Raw genomic sequence first — 16784 nt, 5'->3', positions numbered from 1 at the left:
AGGATGACCGGGGCCATGTATTGCAAGATTTTGGGGAACAACCTCCTTCCCTCAGTTAGAGCATTGAAGATGGGTCGAAGCTGGGTCTTCCAACATGACCCCCAAGTTCTTTTTATCTCAATGAAAACTCAGGCTTTATTGGTTTTGTGTTTTATACTAAATATACCAAGATGCCCCAGGCTCTCAGTCCTGCTTTGCTGAATCTCTCCTCCTTGACACTATTGCGATGCTGTAACGTTATAATACTCCTCCGCAGCCAGCTGCGCTGTACTGTACTGAGGCAAGCAAAAAGACATTAGCTTAACTTAAAGTGTCTTATGTCTTAAAGGACATATGTGATTTGTTCCTGAGCCACTGCCTTTTTCTTTCCATGCTTATATTTCTGTTGAACACCAGATGGAGCGGGCTGGTGATGGATGCACTCGGACTCTGCTTTATATTCACAGCAGCAGCTGCAGGCTGTTGGAGGCCTGCTGCCCGGCCGCCCCCCCCAGTTGGCTCAAACAGAAAAGACACTGAGTCTCTTTGAAAGCAGAGCAGAGATCAAGCTGCTGGGAGCCAGGAAGGAGTCTCTAACAGACGATAACTCCTCTGTGTATTTTACAATGATGCATCGGAATTTATGTAGTAAAGGTTGGAATGAAAGTGATATAAAAATTAGCATTCATTTAAGCCAACTAGCAAATTGATTTGATCTTTTTATAAAGAGCTCAAAAAGCACAAGACTGAGGCTCGCACACACAAACAATCACACATTGTGGATCCAGGAAAGAACACAGATGTGACGTTAAAGTCCAATAAATCCTTTAACATACCATATGAATGTGTGTCCCAGCCCAGGAAAGGAAAGCATGCCTTTATGCTGGATTATCAAGGCGGGCCCCCCTACTACAGCATGTGATGACGGTGCAATGTCCACGATTAGGCTCATAGAATTACTGTTTTTCACCTTTATGTGGAAAAAAAGTGTGGCAGGTGGTCAAAAAAGCTAACTTCATGCCCTGATCCAAGCTTTGCAGGCAATTTGCGATGCTTTTGCGCCCGGTGTGTTTCACCTGGGTGCTGACAGTGATGTTTAACTATTTAACCTTTGCCAGTTTCAGTGCACTGTATCCAAAAACCCAAAACTGGAGTCGGACCCCAAAGGGTTTAAAGATGTGTGATTATTATAGTTATCCACAGTGTAATGTTTAACTCAGTGTCCTGAGATGATGGAACCCATCTGGGACCCATCTGGAACAAAAAACATATAATTACTGTATATGTTGAAAACAAATGCATAGCACTCGAATCATCTTCACGTCATTCTGGTAAAAAACCTTTGACGACAGAGCGCAAGTGGCTCATCTGAAAAAACTGAATAGATAAAGGATTGAAGGAAAACACATTCCAGCCATGAACCTTTAACAACTAATATAATTACCTCTGCTGCCTGGGTTCAATGAACTTCTTTTAGAATGAATAACAGGAAGAAAAGAAAAGAAAGTGCACAAAGTGCAAAAAGTTCTCTGCAAACTAGATCCAGTTTTTTTCTGGTAGGTTGTGTGTGAAAAGGAAATTGTTAGAGTTAGAAAGCCTTAGGTACTGATAGCTCTGCATTGTTTAATCCTTAGCTGACAAATGGTGTGAAATGCCTGCAGGCTGATTAAGACAGCAGCAGGTTACCTCAGGTTATCTCTGAGGAGAGATATTGGGTTTTGTTACGCTGAAAGGTTTTAGTGTTGTTTTTTTCAATTTAATGGGTCTTGAAGTTCTTGTCACTGTCACGAGGAGCGTGGATGGATCTCATAGGAGCTTAGAGCGTGGATACACAGAAGCCGTGCAGCTGACCACCGTTCGCTAACTTGATAGGAAAGATGAATTATCCCTCTAAAACACATTTCCTTACTTCCTCTCTCCTCGCATTATTTCCTCCGTTTCTCCCATGCTGTCTTGAACCAGATCAAATTCAAGAAAAAAGAAGGGAGACTACACATAATTAGGGAATAAATTAAAGCCAATTTATTAAACCCATAATGAATCTTGTTGAAAAGTTCTTTTGTACAGTACATCTGTCATATCACGGGCGTAGTGAGTGCATAAGTGTAGATAAATGTGTGGAAAGCCAGCAAATAGAACTCAATATACAACCGAAACCCCAAACAAACCCTGCCCGGCTATGAGGTTTGAGAGACCTCAACTTTCTGAGTTTTTTTTTTTTTGTTAACATGAGTTCCCCCAGCCTGCCCATGGTCCCCCAGTGGCGACAACTGGTGATAGATGTAAACCAAGCCCTGGGTATCCTGCTCTGCATTTGAGAAAATGAAAGCTCAGATGAGCCAATCTGGAATTGGATTCACATCTGGTTCAAGAAAGGTTAAAAACAGCCTGAAGATGTTTTATAACCCTGGATTTGTAAAACCAGGTCAGACAAAGAAGGAGATCAGGTGAGCTCAGTATAAATTTTTCCTCTTTTTTATCCTTATCCTGTTATACAACTACAGACATCAGCTTCACTAAACCTATTAGTTTCTATGTAAGAGGAACGTAGGTTCTTGTTCTTCTGGATCAAAGCTGATCAGACTGGCAGCAACATCCTGGAAGTCTCAGACAGTCAACAGTTGTTGAGCGTCTCTGCCAGGAATGAACATGCTAACTGCTGGATTACACAGCAGACGCTCTAGTCTCCTAATTCTCTCAAAAGGCATCAACACATCACAATAACAAAGCTGAAAAGTAAAGACGTGCCATTACACTAATCAGCAAATTGCGTATAACGTTTTCTCTATTGCAGGGTTAATTTGTTTTATTATCATGAGGCAATACTAAAAGTAAAAACTACTCAACAAGTTCATTTTCTGCAGGGCATACATTGTATTAGGGCTGTGCAATTAATTGAATTTCGATTTCAATTTTGATTTTGGCTCCCAACGATTATTTTGCCATGTTCTGTTTTGCAAGCTTATTTTGTCTTGTGTTCTGAATGATGATGAGCCATAAACTCTCCGACACAGTCAGGGAGGCGAGTCGTGTGCATTTCATCCGCTGGAATTTAAAAAGTTGAGTAAAGATGACAGAAGGAGGGCAGCCACAGCAGTGTTTGGTCAGCAAAAAAAGGCAAAACAAACTTTGTTGTCTGGGAACATTAGCTAACCCTGCAGTCCAGCTGCCTCTGACCCTAATCCAATGACTCTGTGAGATAAAGGACACTAAAAGATTATACCCTGGTCACCATCCATTATATCCAAGATTAATGGATATTTTTTCCATGATCGAGCAGCCCTACATTAAGGCCATGTTAAAATGTCATGTAATTCAAAAATGTAACTGCCACATGTAACATGTTCCTTTCCTCCATGTGTGATTTTTGTCTATGCTGTCTTTCTGTTTAAATTGTGACTGGTGTGCCGTCTTGGCCAGGTCTCCCTCGAAAAAGAGATTTCAATGTCAAGGGACTTCCTGGTTGAATAAAGGTTAAATAAATAAAAACATTGTACTTGATATTGCCAAATCAAAAAAAAAAATATGTATGTATGTCGCCCAGCAGTTTTCCTTGCATTAGGATGGCACCTAAATCATGTTTGCAGCTGTCGCTATTGTCCAGTGTTGCGCCCTGCAATGCCTTGCTACACCCTGCTAACAGAATCTTGCTTGCTTGTGATGTTTAATCACACTACCCTGTTTGACTCAAATTTAAAGCAGCTAACACAATCTTGTTTTTTCCATTTGAGAAATATTAACGAATTGAGATCTCTGAGATTGAGATGCTCATATATCCATTTATCTCTTCCCACATGGATTACCGCAAATCACTGTGCTCTGCACTCAATACTGTATTTATGTAACTACTGAATATAAAAATCCGGACTTGTAGGCGAGGCTTGGACCCAAAATGCAGAATAAAGAGTTTATTTCCAAACTTACAACATAAAGTCTGTTCTTGATCTGGGGCCCAAGCAACTCCGTGCAGGACGTTGAGGACTCTCAGGATGCCGGTGATAACGATGAAACCCCTCTGTAGGCCGAGCACAACAGTGAAGGATCAATCCCTCCAGGGAACGAGCAGGCCGTCAAAGACTGCCAGAAGCAGGTGAAGGGCCAGCTAGGCTTGAACCAAGTGACAGTTCAGCTGGACTTGAACATGCGACTGGTCAGTTGGGCTGGAACCAGGCAATGGTTCAGCTGAGCTGAAGCCAGGCAACGGTTCAGCTGGGCTGAAGACAGGCTACTGCCAGCCCTGTGTTTCCTACGTCATACTAATCCAGGAGTAAAAGGGGGATGTTAACTCCGAGAAGCCGTTGGCTATGGGCAGGTCGAAACCCTAAAACCAGAACTGAGCTTTTTCTTAATTGTCAAAACATTAGGGTTGTTTTTTGAGTTGCGTTTGTGACAAAAGATCAGAAACATGCGCTGCACTGGTTACATAGTGAAGCCAGGACGTCAGCACCTGCAGTCTTCCATCACTGGATGAAACTAGGAAAAACTAACCTGGTGACAGCAAAAACTTGTAACAACTTCAGTTGCTTTAGACGTCCTGGCTCTAAACTGACTTCACAGCTTGCTCTAAATACTTGTTTGTACAACTGAGTGTATGTTCAAGTGACAGATTTTGGATCCCTGAGGGAGTGAAGCATGATATTAGACCCTGAGCTTCACAATAGGAGGCTTCAGAGTCTTAACAACCTGTGAGCATCTCCAGCCCGTCATCTGTGACTGACAGCTGCTCTCATCTGGAACAAAACTCACTGAAAGAGAGAAATAGGCTCAACAGCGGGAAATGCCAAGGAGAGGGTCAGTGGAATAAACCTGCTATTAGGACAGAGAGATTGTCTGCAGATTACTGGACCCTCTGAGACCAAGACGTCAACCTGCTGATAGCACCTAGAACTGACAACAGATCAGTTGACAACATGATCTTGCATTTGAACGTCATGGCTCCAAAAGAAAACTAGGGAAACATGGTGGCATTAAAACCCGCCAATTAGTGAGGGCAGCATCCTGTCCTAAAAGGCTGTTAATTACATAATTGATTTAAATCTTTTGGAACAATAAATTACAAACCTATGGTGAAGTTATTATAGGTAACATTTACATCCCTGAAATCTAATCAGTTCAAAAGTTGCCATTAGCATGCTGATAGCCAAAACTCTCTCATGACTCTCATGTAGTTTTTTTCTGCTTCACAGACAGCTCTAAATCTGTCTCCCGAGAAGGGCCTGGAGGTTCTCTTATGATCCGACATTGCAGAACTCGAGGGTCTCATTTTCTTTGTGCCGTTAGATGTTACTGTTCCCTCTGAAATGCAACATGTTGCCAAATGCCATCCAAACCTCTGGTGCTCTTCTTACTCACATGAAAGACTGTCGACAGATACTTTGAGGACTGAGATCCTGTGAGGAGTTTCAGAGGAGTTCGTCTGACGTCTGCAGAGATGAAAGAGCAGATTAGATCCTGAAGCTGCCGTCTGAGCTGTCACGACAAGTGCTGCTTCTTAGATGATCGGCAACAAACTGCTGCAGGAATTTACCCTGGAAATCCAAAGTTCTTGTGAGAGCCCAATTTGAATTTGCTCAGCGAGTTACACTGTCATTCGGTAATGCTGCTCATTAACTAGCCGAGTTGCACCAATCACATCAGGGTATCTGACATAGGCGGGGCCAGAGGTGAGCTGAACACAGGATGACAGTTTAATCTACCCGTTAGCGAGCAGCTAAGTGTATGGGGCTCTGGATACGTCACCCCGTGTGTTGTTGTGATTGGTCATAGTGTTATCCAATTGCGTGCTATGAGATTTTCAAATGCACATTTGGTGCCAAGTTGGTCCATTTTCATTACTCAGTGCAAGATCCTTAAACTTTCCGATTTGGGTTTACATTTTCAGGCTAGCGGGAGTTGTTCCCTTTGATAATTATACCTTGTCAGCTCAAGATTTTTTTTCCCCCATCAGCTCCATTTGCAACACAGACAAACATTAAATACAAGAAACACAGATAGGTAAATTTAACATAACAATCCTCATACGGTAGGCTATACAATATATTGTCAATTACCTATAGCACATTATTTCTAATAATTAAGCGTTACCAGGCGCCCAGAGAGCTCAGTTGGTAAAACGGGCGCCTGTATATAGAGGTTTACTCCTCAATGCAGCGGCCCTGGGTTTGACTCCGACCTGCGTCCCTTTACTGCATGTCATTCCCCCCTCTCTCTCCCCTTTTGTCTTCAGCGGTCCTGTCAAAAATAAAGGCCGAAAATGCCCCCAAAAAGTGATCTTACAAAAATGTAAGCTTTTCTTGGTTTATTATTTACATTTAAATTTTACCAGAGCTATTTCGGAAAGGTGTTTTATTTGAACTGAAAGTAAAGTCTCTTACATTCTAAATGCATTTTACCTCAACAGTTCCAATCAAATCTGGTGTGTGCGACAAGTGTCTCTATGTGTTGCATTCTCCCGTATAGGTCACGTTAAAACTACTACACATCCCATAATGCAACTAATGTATTTATAGACCCTTGTATTATTTTCTCACTCTCTGACAAAGCTCTGCGAGAGCCACAGAAGACATCATCACTCCTCATGGCTCCACACAACTGCTCTGAGGGCTCTGAGGACTGCTGTTCTGCTATCAGGCACCAACCTATAAAAATGAAGTTGCTCAGATATACTGTCCATTTGGACAATTATTCATTTCTAATAACCTGCTTCACACTACTTGGTAATAACATCATTTCCTGCTCTTCGCTAACTCTTAATGCAGTTAGCGCTGCCTCAGGCTACACTCTCCATTTAGATCCAGTTTCTCCTTCACATGTGTCCTTTCCTCCTCTGCCTCTTTCTCTCTCTCATTGTGCCATTGCTGTCCTCTTCCTGTCCATCTCTCTCCTTCTGTCTCTCGTCTACTTGTTCCCTATTTTCTTTATTTCACTCCTCATCTTTTGTTCTTGCTGTTTACCATTTTTCTCTGTAGGGCCTCTTCCTGTGATAAATAATAATAATAATAAATGTCTACTTTATTTATCCCGCAAGGGGAAATTATAATTTACACTCTGTTGTTATTTTACACATTACACACAGGCCTGAATTACACACACATGCTCAGTGCCTACACATGCACTAATGGAGAGATGTCAGAGTGAATGACAGTCAGTAGAAAGGCGCCCCGAGCAGTTGGGGGTTCAGTGCCTTGCCTAAGAGCACCTTGGCAGTGCCCATGAGGTGAACTGGCATCTCTCCAGCTACACACAGTTGACATCCATTTTCCCTTGGGGCATCCAACAGGGCGGATCTGAGCAAACTATTTCTCCTCCCATGTCAACATCAATTACTGACCGGCGGAGACAGAGAGAGAGATAGAGAGAGAAAGTGAGAAAGGTAAGATGCTACTGGCAGCTGTTGCATTCACCAACAAAACAAACCTTGTAAAAGCTCTGACCTCAATTCCACAACAGGTGAGCATTTCCATTTCCTTTTAGCAGTCTGCTTCCATAACTATAACTCTGATATTAGCAGTTTCCATCCGCAGTTATCTGCAGGAAAATAGATTATGCATACGTGGGACAAATATGTAATGCTTCATTGAATGGATAGTGATGTCAAATTTATTATAGCCTTTACTATCTTCAAAATCATCCCACTCAGAAAAGAAAATCCCACCTTGGATGTATTTATAAATTGCTTTATAAATTGTTTCATAAAGTCATGGCAGACAGTTGCTAATTTACACATCCACCAGACACGGCGCAACATCATCCTATAATTGGAGTTGTGTTTCTGGTCACCTGAAGGATGTAAAAGGTTTGTTATCATTTTAGCTCTGGATTGGTCTCCCCCAACACCCATGAAATAAATGTCCGGCTCTACTGGTTCCTCCTCTTACTTCACTATGAAAACTATTGAACCTGCTTGGCTGGTGCTGGAAAAGTAGCAAACAGTCAAGTCAAGTGTAATCCTATTTTATTACTCTGCAACTGAGCCGTTTCATAATAGAGGAATCTTTTGTCATTTAAATTGTCAGCAGCTGCTTTTAATTAGAATATTCTGCGGGTTGACTGGTCAGTTTTACTTTGGATGGAGGTGCTACAATATTTTGGGAATTATGTTGTAACTTATGAAGAGTTATGTAGTAATTGTGTAATTCACTGGGTTAAGATGTATTTTTCCCGACCGAACTAGTGCTGCCCCCTGAAAGTCGAATATTCGAATCATCACGTGTCCCCAGTCTTGACTCGATCTACGCTGACACTAATGCTCCGACTGACACCGTTAGAGTTCGTGAGACCCAGAACACAGAGATACAAACAGTACTCGGAAAACAGGATAACGTAAAAGGTGGTTTAATGAGTGTAGTGGAAATTCCAACAGAACAGGTGACAGGTCGGCGGGATGGTGGAAGGCAGCTCGGATGGATATGTGCGGAGAGGCAGAGTAGACAAGGTGAACACGAGAAAACACGAAAACAAACACGAGAGTGAACACTAGAACAATTATGAGAACTAAAACTGAGAGCCAAGTTACCACGGGAGAGCATGTAACAATCTGGCGCCGAAGAGGTGGTCATCCCGGGTTTATGTATGGCAGGAGTTGATGAGTTGATGGGAAACAGCTGAGCGGATGACGGAACAGGGGATGGGAAGCCACGCCTCTAGGTAGGTACGCCCTCACGGCCAGCCAGACAACAGACAAAACAAACAGAGGATAAGCATGCCAAAGGATGGGGGAGGACAGCAGACAACAACAGACACAGAAAAAGTTAAGCACCTTATCTCCCATTGGCACTTTGCTGCAAAAGGTTAAGCAACCACACAACAATTCAACATTTTTATCGGTGACCTGAAAGGTTTCTCAGAGCTCAGGACTGTGTCAGCGCTCTCCATCGAAATGTCACCACTCATCTGTTGATTTAGTGTCATAATGTTTCCCCTGCACAGCTTTATTTCAACTGTGACTTTCTTTCCCAGGCTGAATATTGGGAACAACTGAGTCCCTGGCCAGTTGAGGTGGTTCAGATATCTGACCAGGAAGCCTCCTGGGTGTCTCCCGTTTTCCAGGCACGTCCAAATGGTAAGAGGCCCCGGGGTAAACCCAGAACATGTTGAAGAGCTCATATATCTTGTCTGGCCTTGGAATGTCTCGAGGTTCCCCAGGAAGAGCTGGAAAACGTTGCTTAGTATGCTGCCTCAGATAAGCAGAGAAAAATGGACAAACGGATGGATGGATGGATGGATGGATGGATGAGTTGCTCTGCCGTAATGAGCCACTTCTCAGTAACTGAAGGTTGTTTAGTACATTGGCTTTGGTTTGAATTGTTATCTACAGGAGCTGAACTACTGCGTGTGGTCAATAAATGGAGATGCTAATGACTCTACTGAATCAGAGTGGAGCTGTTTGTGCTTCAGTGGCTGCAGGTTCAAAGGGTTAATGGACAGCGTTCGGTAGCAATGGAATACATGTACCGGCGTTTACTCAGTCTAGAAGGCACCAACTTCTATCACAATTTCACCTTTCTAGAACATAAATGACGCAATTTAACACTTCTTAATCTTTCCAGCGGTGTACTATCGCTGTAAAATACGGAGATCACAGCCAACCAAAGCCTCGTACTTGAAGGAATTATCAACTCCTCGACTCCATCATTGTCCTCTCTGAGCCCTCCCTAACACGCCAATGATGTAATTTGTTGATGCTTTTCCTCCTCACATCTTTGGGTTGATAATTTACTTCCTTTGAGAGGTAAATTCCTGCTGTAAATCCAGTTTTATAGAGGCTGTATGGCAAAAAGCCCAGACCTGCTGTTGATGTGTATGGCTTATAAGAGCTAATAAGAGCTTTATTCGATTTTTGTGTGTGTTTGTGTTTTTAATGCCTAATCTCATGGGAATAATCTCTGAGGCCAGAGGCCGGGGCACCCCATTCTGTTTAATGACCTTTGGTAAAACAAATTAGAAATTTGGCCTTTCAAACGTCCTCTTTAGCCTTGACCTTCCTAAAACATGCAAATCCATAACACACAGACATCCTTGTAAACCAAATCCAACCCTTTAGTTCAGCTCCACCCAAAGGATGATATATGATATGTGACAAAGGGTAATTGCGGATGCTGATTTCGCACTGAAGGTTGAAAGACTGCTGATAGAACCTTACCTGGCATTACTGTTATTTTCAGATATATCCACTGATTTAGAAAATCTTAGGGAATGTATAAAGTGCTTTGTCTTTTTGTGTTAATAGTTTCATTAGTATCAAATGTATGATAAACATACAAGTTAGTGAGTCAATCTACTGAAATGGCCACCATAACAGTGGAGTATGATGTGTGAGATGTGAAATCAGAGGTTAAATCATGTATGTCATGGTTGTATAAAAGCAATGGTTACCTGTCCTCTGTCCTTGCCAAGCACAAACCAGAACAGAAGGCATAAATACAGTGTTGGGGAGGGTCACACCTCTTTTCCCAATCATTTTGGAGGGTCACAGAAAAATGTGTTACTGGCAAAGGGAGGGTCAAGTCTACTCTGACAGAAAACCCCAAAACAAGTCCGGTAGCCCCTTAAATAAATGATGAAAAGTCCCTTACAGTTTGCTAAACTAAAGCCATATTGTTTTGCGTGAAAATCCCGGTAACTGAGCAGATTGTGAAATACTCAGACCGGCCCGTCTGGCACCAACAACCATGCCCCGTAAATTTACAACAACATACTGTATATTTTCTCATGTGCAAGATTTTACCACTAAAATTGACTTTTCTGGCGGCGGGGATGATGTGCCTGTCCTTCGGGCGCCTCTGGGTAACAATGCCCAACTCTTGGAGTACATATATTTCAGTTCATTCAAGTAAAGGCAGTCGCTCCGCTTGTCCCATAAACGCGCCTTACAAAACTCAGATGTGAGGGGGTTATTTCTAAATCCCAGGCTGCCTCAAAATGATTTTAATCCCGTGTGAATAGGGTTTATGAATTTGAACTATAACATTAGCTATATCAGGCTTTGATTTTAAGCTAACAATACCATTACATGCGCATCGATTAGCAATAACATCACATATCGTTGTAAACAGATCACCGGCAAAACCGTGCATAGGCCTACCTACTGTATTAGACTGTAACGTTAAATATAAATGTTTGAATCGGTTTGTACGTCTACATAACATAATTAGTTAGCCCGCTAGCTTGGTTAGAAAGGTTCAATCTAGCTAGCTAGCTAACTGATATTAATTGGGATGCTAACGTTGGCTAACGAAAAACAGTAATAAAACACAAAGTAGCATTACTTACCCAAAACTTAATGAGTGTCAGAATGCTGAACCGCCGACCAAAGTGTCAAAGTCACAGTGAATGAAACGTGGCCAACCCCCAAAATTGAAGTTCACGTGCCATGGATATCCTTGCTAAACACTCTGTCATGATTGACAGGCCGAGAACTGTCAATCACATCATTGCCACACCCTAAAACACCCCTTTATTAATCGCTGATTTGAAAATCAACAAGACCATAATTCAACAAATGAACGTCATTCTGTGTTGCAGAAGAGTTAGAACTAGCGATTGAGACCATAAACCCTTCATGAGGATGTTTACTGAGGTAGTAAATCAAGTAAGAAGTGGATAATTTCGCCGTGGACTTCTATAGAAACCAATCTCCTTTTTGCAACCTGCGTGTCACCCTCTGCTGGAATTCAGATAGAACTTTTCCAAACCGGATGCTCTGTCCATCAATATCAAGGGGGTAAGCCTCTCCTCTCTAAGCGTAGCTCCCATGGCGCCATTTTAATGCTAGGAAGCCATCACCTGCTGTTAACATTCCATTGAATCCCATTCATTTTTGCGCCACTTTGACAGTGAATAACTTTACATCTGAAGCGTTTCAAGACTCTTATTTGTCCGTTGTTTATTTCTAAAGAAACACGACAATGCATAAACGGCTCAATGACCTTTTAGCTCATGTTATAACAAGATGTTTTTTGTAAAAATAAGCTGAAGAAGGAAAGGGAATGTCAAATGTGGATCCAAGAGGGAGAAGCATCTTTTCAGCCCACTGCAGCATAAAAACATGTTTTTGTCATTTTGTTATTAAATCTATTTGTTTATCTTCATTGGACAAAGCCTCTCTTTTCTCAAAATCAAAAACACTAACACTCAACAGAAAGAAGGCCACAATAAAGGTTTACAAGCACAAACTGAGTCAAAGAGACAATATGATAAGACATTTATGAAGTTATAAAAGCTATGAACTGTCATGCACAGTGGGCGCCCTTTTCTTTATCATTTAGCAACAACATGTTTACCTATGGTGAAGTTAACACCGCAGAACAACATGATGATTTCTCTTCTTCGTATTTGCATAGAAAATCATGGGAGGTTGCTGCCTGCAGACCTCACAGACACACACACACACACACACACACACACACACACACACACACACACACACACACACACACACACACACAGCTCTGTGTAGTATAGATGCAGGCTTAATTACTGATTTTGAGGCGTTAAATGGAATCAGAGAGAATCTCAGCTGTGGAGTGATAGCAGAGCTGATCTGTCAGTGGTAATATAATAAGAAGACTTGCTCTCGCCATGCTGTCTTTCTACCTCTCCTCTGTCTAAATCAGCCTTACTCAGTCTTATTCTTTTCATCTCTTCCTCACCCTCATCTGTGTCAGATCAGTGCACCACGACGCCCGAAGCACGCTGGTTGCATGATGATATTGTCAATGTGGAGGAGGAGAGCTCTGGCCTCTGCAGACTCTCTGCAGTTGCCGATTCATTATAAGCAGCAGTTGTGTGTAGTTATACCTGGACGGAGTCAGGCTGTTATTAAAACGATCTGTGAGCCAAACTTCAAAGAAAAAGTAACCTGGTAATTTCAGTGGAATCTATCCAATTTAAAGTTTGTTTCATATTAAACTTTAGTCAGAGAATCTTTTCTGAAAGGTAGTCCAGTTGTCAGAGGAGGTGGAAAGTACAGTTAAGTGTTTCCTGCTTGCCAAACATAACGTAGACATGTCTGTTGCATCTTTTACACACTTTCAGCAGCGTTGAATGAGTGACGGTTGCATAATGTCCCTTACTTTCATGTATGAAAACATATCTTTTGTCTTAGTTTGATGTGACGAATGAAAAGACCTTGCACTTAGAAGTTAGTCAGTGAGTCTGCTGAAGCTTCAGCCACTAAAGAAACAGGACAATTACACCCATAATGAACACTGTCGAAAGGAGAGATTCCAATTTAAAGTGAGCCAGGTGTGATGCCAAATGAGAGACAGAGGCCAGGTTTATGAAGTTCAAATCAAATTGAAGTGCGCTGACAATCAACCGGTCTCGTTTTAGATGTGACTTCACCAGCGGCCTGTTCACCAGATCAGAAGAAAAACCTTATTTCCTCTCAAATTGAGTGCCGTTAAGTCAGTGCAGTCGGCTACTTTCTAATCAAACACTCAGTTTCCAAGCTTTAGAGTTTTAGGTGTTTAACAGGCTCCACTTGATGAAAGACTCTGCATGTCGCTGCAGACTGCTTGAAGATAAAAAGGGTTTCTATGGAAGAGCAGAGCGTTGTGTTGAATGCAGCCTCTCTCACTCTCTGATGACCTTATTTTCTCTAAAACTACAATTCCGAGGTCCTGAGTTAAGCGGCCTTTTGATTCAAATGATGTTATTAATCAGCCGCCAGAAGAGAAGAACCACTAATGACCTTTATAATGAGAGGGCCGGAGTCAACCCGCTGCTTCTTCTCTGCGCCGAGCCTTCTGCACTGCACCCTTCGTCCTCGGCGTCTGTCCTCTTGTCTTCCGCTGTCATTTCTTTCGTTTTCCCGTTCGCTCCTTACCCTCCTTAACTTTTTTTTTCTTACATGCTTTAATTATTTTTCATGTTTTGAATCTCCTTAGGGGCTTAATTGAGTATGAAATGGTGCCAAAAGAGAATAAAGAACAGCTTTTCTTTCCTCAATGAAAAACACGGTTAAGTGGAAGCTTTCATCCACAGTTTTTCTACATACTGCAAGGTTATATATTTAGTAGAACATGGATTCCCAGTAGGAAACCAAGCCCACAGCCAACTGCCTCAACTAAGAGCGGTTCTTTGGGGAATCGCTGTCATGATGGGGGAAAAACTTCTCATACAAACTCGTATGTTCACTCAAAGTAGTCACTCTCCTAAAAGTGAGTCATTAGAGATAGAGCTTTTACTTTGAAGACAATGACCTTTTGCAATGCTCATGATGTACAGTATATACTGTCACTATGAAGCCAGTACACTAAGTAATTTAACTTAACTATAAGACAGAAGGAACTAAGAGCTACACACTGTAAATATACTGTACATAAATGAAGGAAATACCACATGAAGTGTCTAACCACTATAAACAACTATCATAGTTATTTAGCACAGGTCCCAGTAACGTTATTTCAATAATTTTTGAATTACAACTTAAAGCTTCTTTATGCAGCCTAACATAAATGTAGAAATTCATCTTTGTTATCAGTTAACTCAAAATACAAAAAGAAATTGTATAAATGTACACACGCACACACACACACACACACACACACACCGATCAACATGTAGTTTAAAGGTCTTTACATAGGCCTTGGTGGTCCCCTAATACTGTTTCTAAAGTCTCTTTTATATAGACCTTAGTGGTCCCCATATACTGTATTTGAAGTCTCTTTTATGTACACCTTAGTGGTCCCCTTATACTGTATCTGGAGTCTCTTTAATACAGGCTTTAGTGGTCCCCTAATACTGTATCTGAAGTCTCTTTTATGTAGACCTTAGTGGTCCCCTTATACTGTATCTGAAGTCTCTTTAATACAGGCTTTAGTGGTCCCCTTATACTGTATCTGAAGTCTCTTTAATACAGGCCTTAGTGGTCCCCTAATACTGTATTGGAAGTCTCTTTCCCAAAATTCCGCCTTGGTGCAGAATTGCAGCCACTAGAGCCCGTCCCACAATGAGCTTTCCTTAGTATGTGCCATTTCTGAGTCTGTAGCTTAAAGGAGGAGAGAGGGGGGCAAAGGTGAAGGATGGGGGTACGATCTTAATCAACTGACATGTTTTGCTTGTTTGCAAGCCATGATGTCTCTGTCTTTCTCATGGGCGGGCCAAATTGTCTGGGCGGACAAATCAGAGAAATGGGAGGTAACCTTTCCCCTTATGATGTCATAAGGTGAGGATTCCAGATTGGCCAATCTGAGCTTTCATTTTCTCAAAGGCAGAGCAGGTTGCGTTTTGTTTTCCTCCAATATGGCCACACCAAGACCCGCCCTTCAACAGCATTTACACACTACTAATGGCCAGGCGTCCATGCTTACATGTACAAGTGCTATCCTATCCATATCCATTTTGCAGCAATAAAACTGAAGTGATATGAAGAAACAGAGAAATGTAGATTTTTAGATGAAACAGATGTTGACAAACTTTCCTTTTGGGGACGTCACTGGAAATTAGGAAAAATTAGAAGTTATAAATTGCAATATATAGCAGAATATTGCAGTATGTTTGAAATCCCAATAACATCGTATTGTGACATAAGTATCATGATGATATTGTTTCGGGAGGAGTCAGGTTGTTCCCACCCCTTCTCATGGGCTTCACATAGTTACCATGGAAACAGAGGGGATCAATGACAATGTGGGATCGTTGTGGTTCTCTAGTGAAGCTAGAAATAAGACAACAGACCAGAGTCACACATCTAGTATCCTTAGGCCTCAAGAAATAACATAGAAACGGAATCAGAACAATAAGGATGTTCACAGAGCTGAAACATGCATGAGTCGAGATCCATGATGCCAAAAAGATATCACTTAACACCTAGACACAGACACATAGACATAGAAACACCAGATATGAACCGAACACTGGCCAAAACGTTGACAACACACAACTGACAGGTCCGTTTTTTGCCAGTCTTGTGGCAGCTTAGTGATCTTTTATCTTACAGAATAGTAGTTGCAGACTCATACCCAAAATATAAAAAAGACCTTTTAATGTAGCACAAGTTTCTTCTTTCTGTTCTGTCTGTACTTCTTTGTCATCACCATGAAACTGCACAATCACTGAAGTGTGCAGATTCTTGTAGTTAAGGACTTGTCGAGGCTGTAAAGGCTTGTCAGCGCACATATTCTCACACCAGCCAAGCCGAAAAATGATGAAAACACATCCCAGACCAAAGAGCAGCCTATGCTCAAACAAATGTGCATACTCAAAACCAGAGCAGATGATTTACATGGAAGCAAAACAATGAAATAGTCTTAAAAAATGCCAGGGTTGCTGGAATAAAGCAAGCAATTACTGTATCTGCTATGAAGGGAAACAAAACATCCCTAAGAGCTTCTTTCTCTGATGCCTGGAACTAAGAGCCCTCTGCTTCTCATTTTAAAACAATGGCATGAGTAACTCTTCACCAGCAAAAGACTCATCATTAAAATGTTATGCTGAGAGATGTAAAAGCAGCCAAGAATTCACACAGCTCGCAGGCTCAGCTGGCTCTGTTCTCAACACTTTCTAGGTACAAATACAACAACATACTCAAGGGCTGGACGATATGGAGAAAATCAAATTTCACAATATTTTTGACCAAATACAACAATTTCAATACTGTAACAATACTGTAGTGTTGATTAGTGTTAAAAAGACACCACTTATGCCATATTATGATACTACAATATCCAAAATCCAAGAGGATATCTAGTCTCATGTCACAATATAAAATCAATATGTTGCCCAGCTCTAATATACTCTGCTGTAGTCTACTTGCAATGTGTTTACACTCCTGCTGTCCCACACGGACTTATCTAACTCTG

At 41.6% G+C, this 16784-nt stretch overlaps 1 long non-coding RNA gene across 1 annotated transcript; it reads left to right on the top strand.

The window, feature by feature from the left end:
* The first annotated feature begins 63 nt into the window (after nucleotides 1-63).
* Nucleotides 64-15573, top strand: LOC117954164. The gene is made up of 3 exons (XR_004658765.1): nucleotides 64-73; nucleotides 8724-8728; nucleotides 15440-15573. It is a non-coding gene; the product is annotated as an uncharacterized LOC117954164 (long non-coding RNA).
* The last annotated feature ends 1211 nt before the right edge of the window (nucleotides 15574-16784 follow it).

Source organism: Etheostoma cragini, chromosome 12 (assembly GCF_013103735.1).
Source record: "Etheostoma cragini isolate CJK2018 chromosome 12, CSU_Ecrag_1.0, whole genome shotgun sequence".
NCBI lineage: Eukaryota > Metazoa > Chordata > Actinopteri > Perciformes > Percidae > Etheostoma > Etheostoma cragini.
The sequence above is the reverse complement of the archived record's forward strand: the minus strand, read 5'-3'. Positions and strand labels throughout refer to the sequence as shown.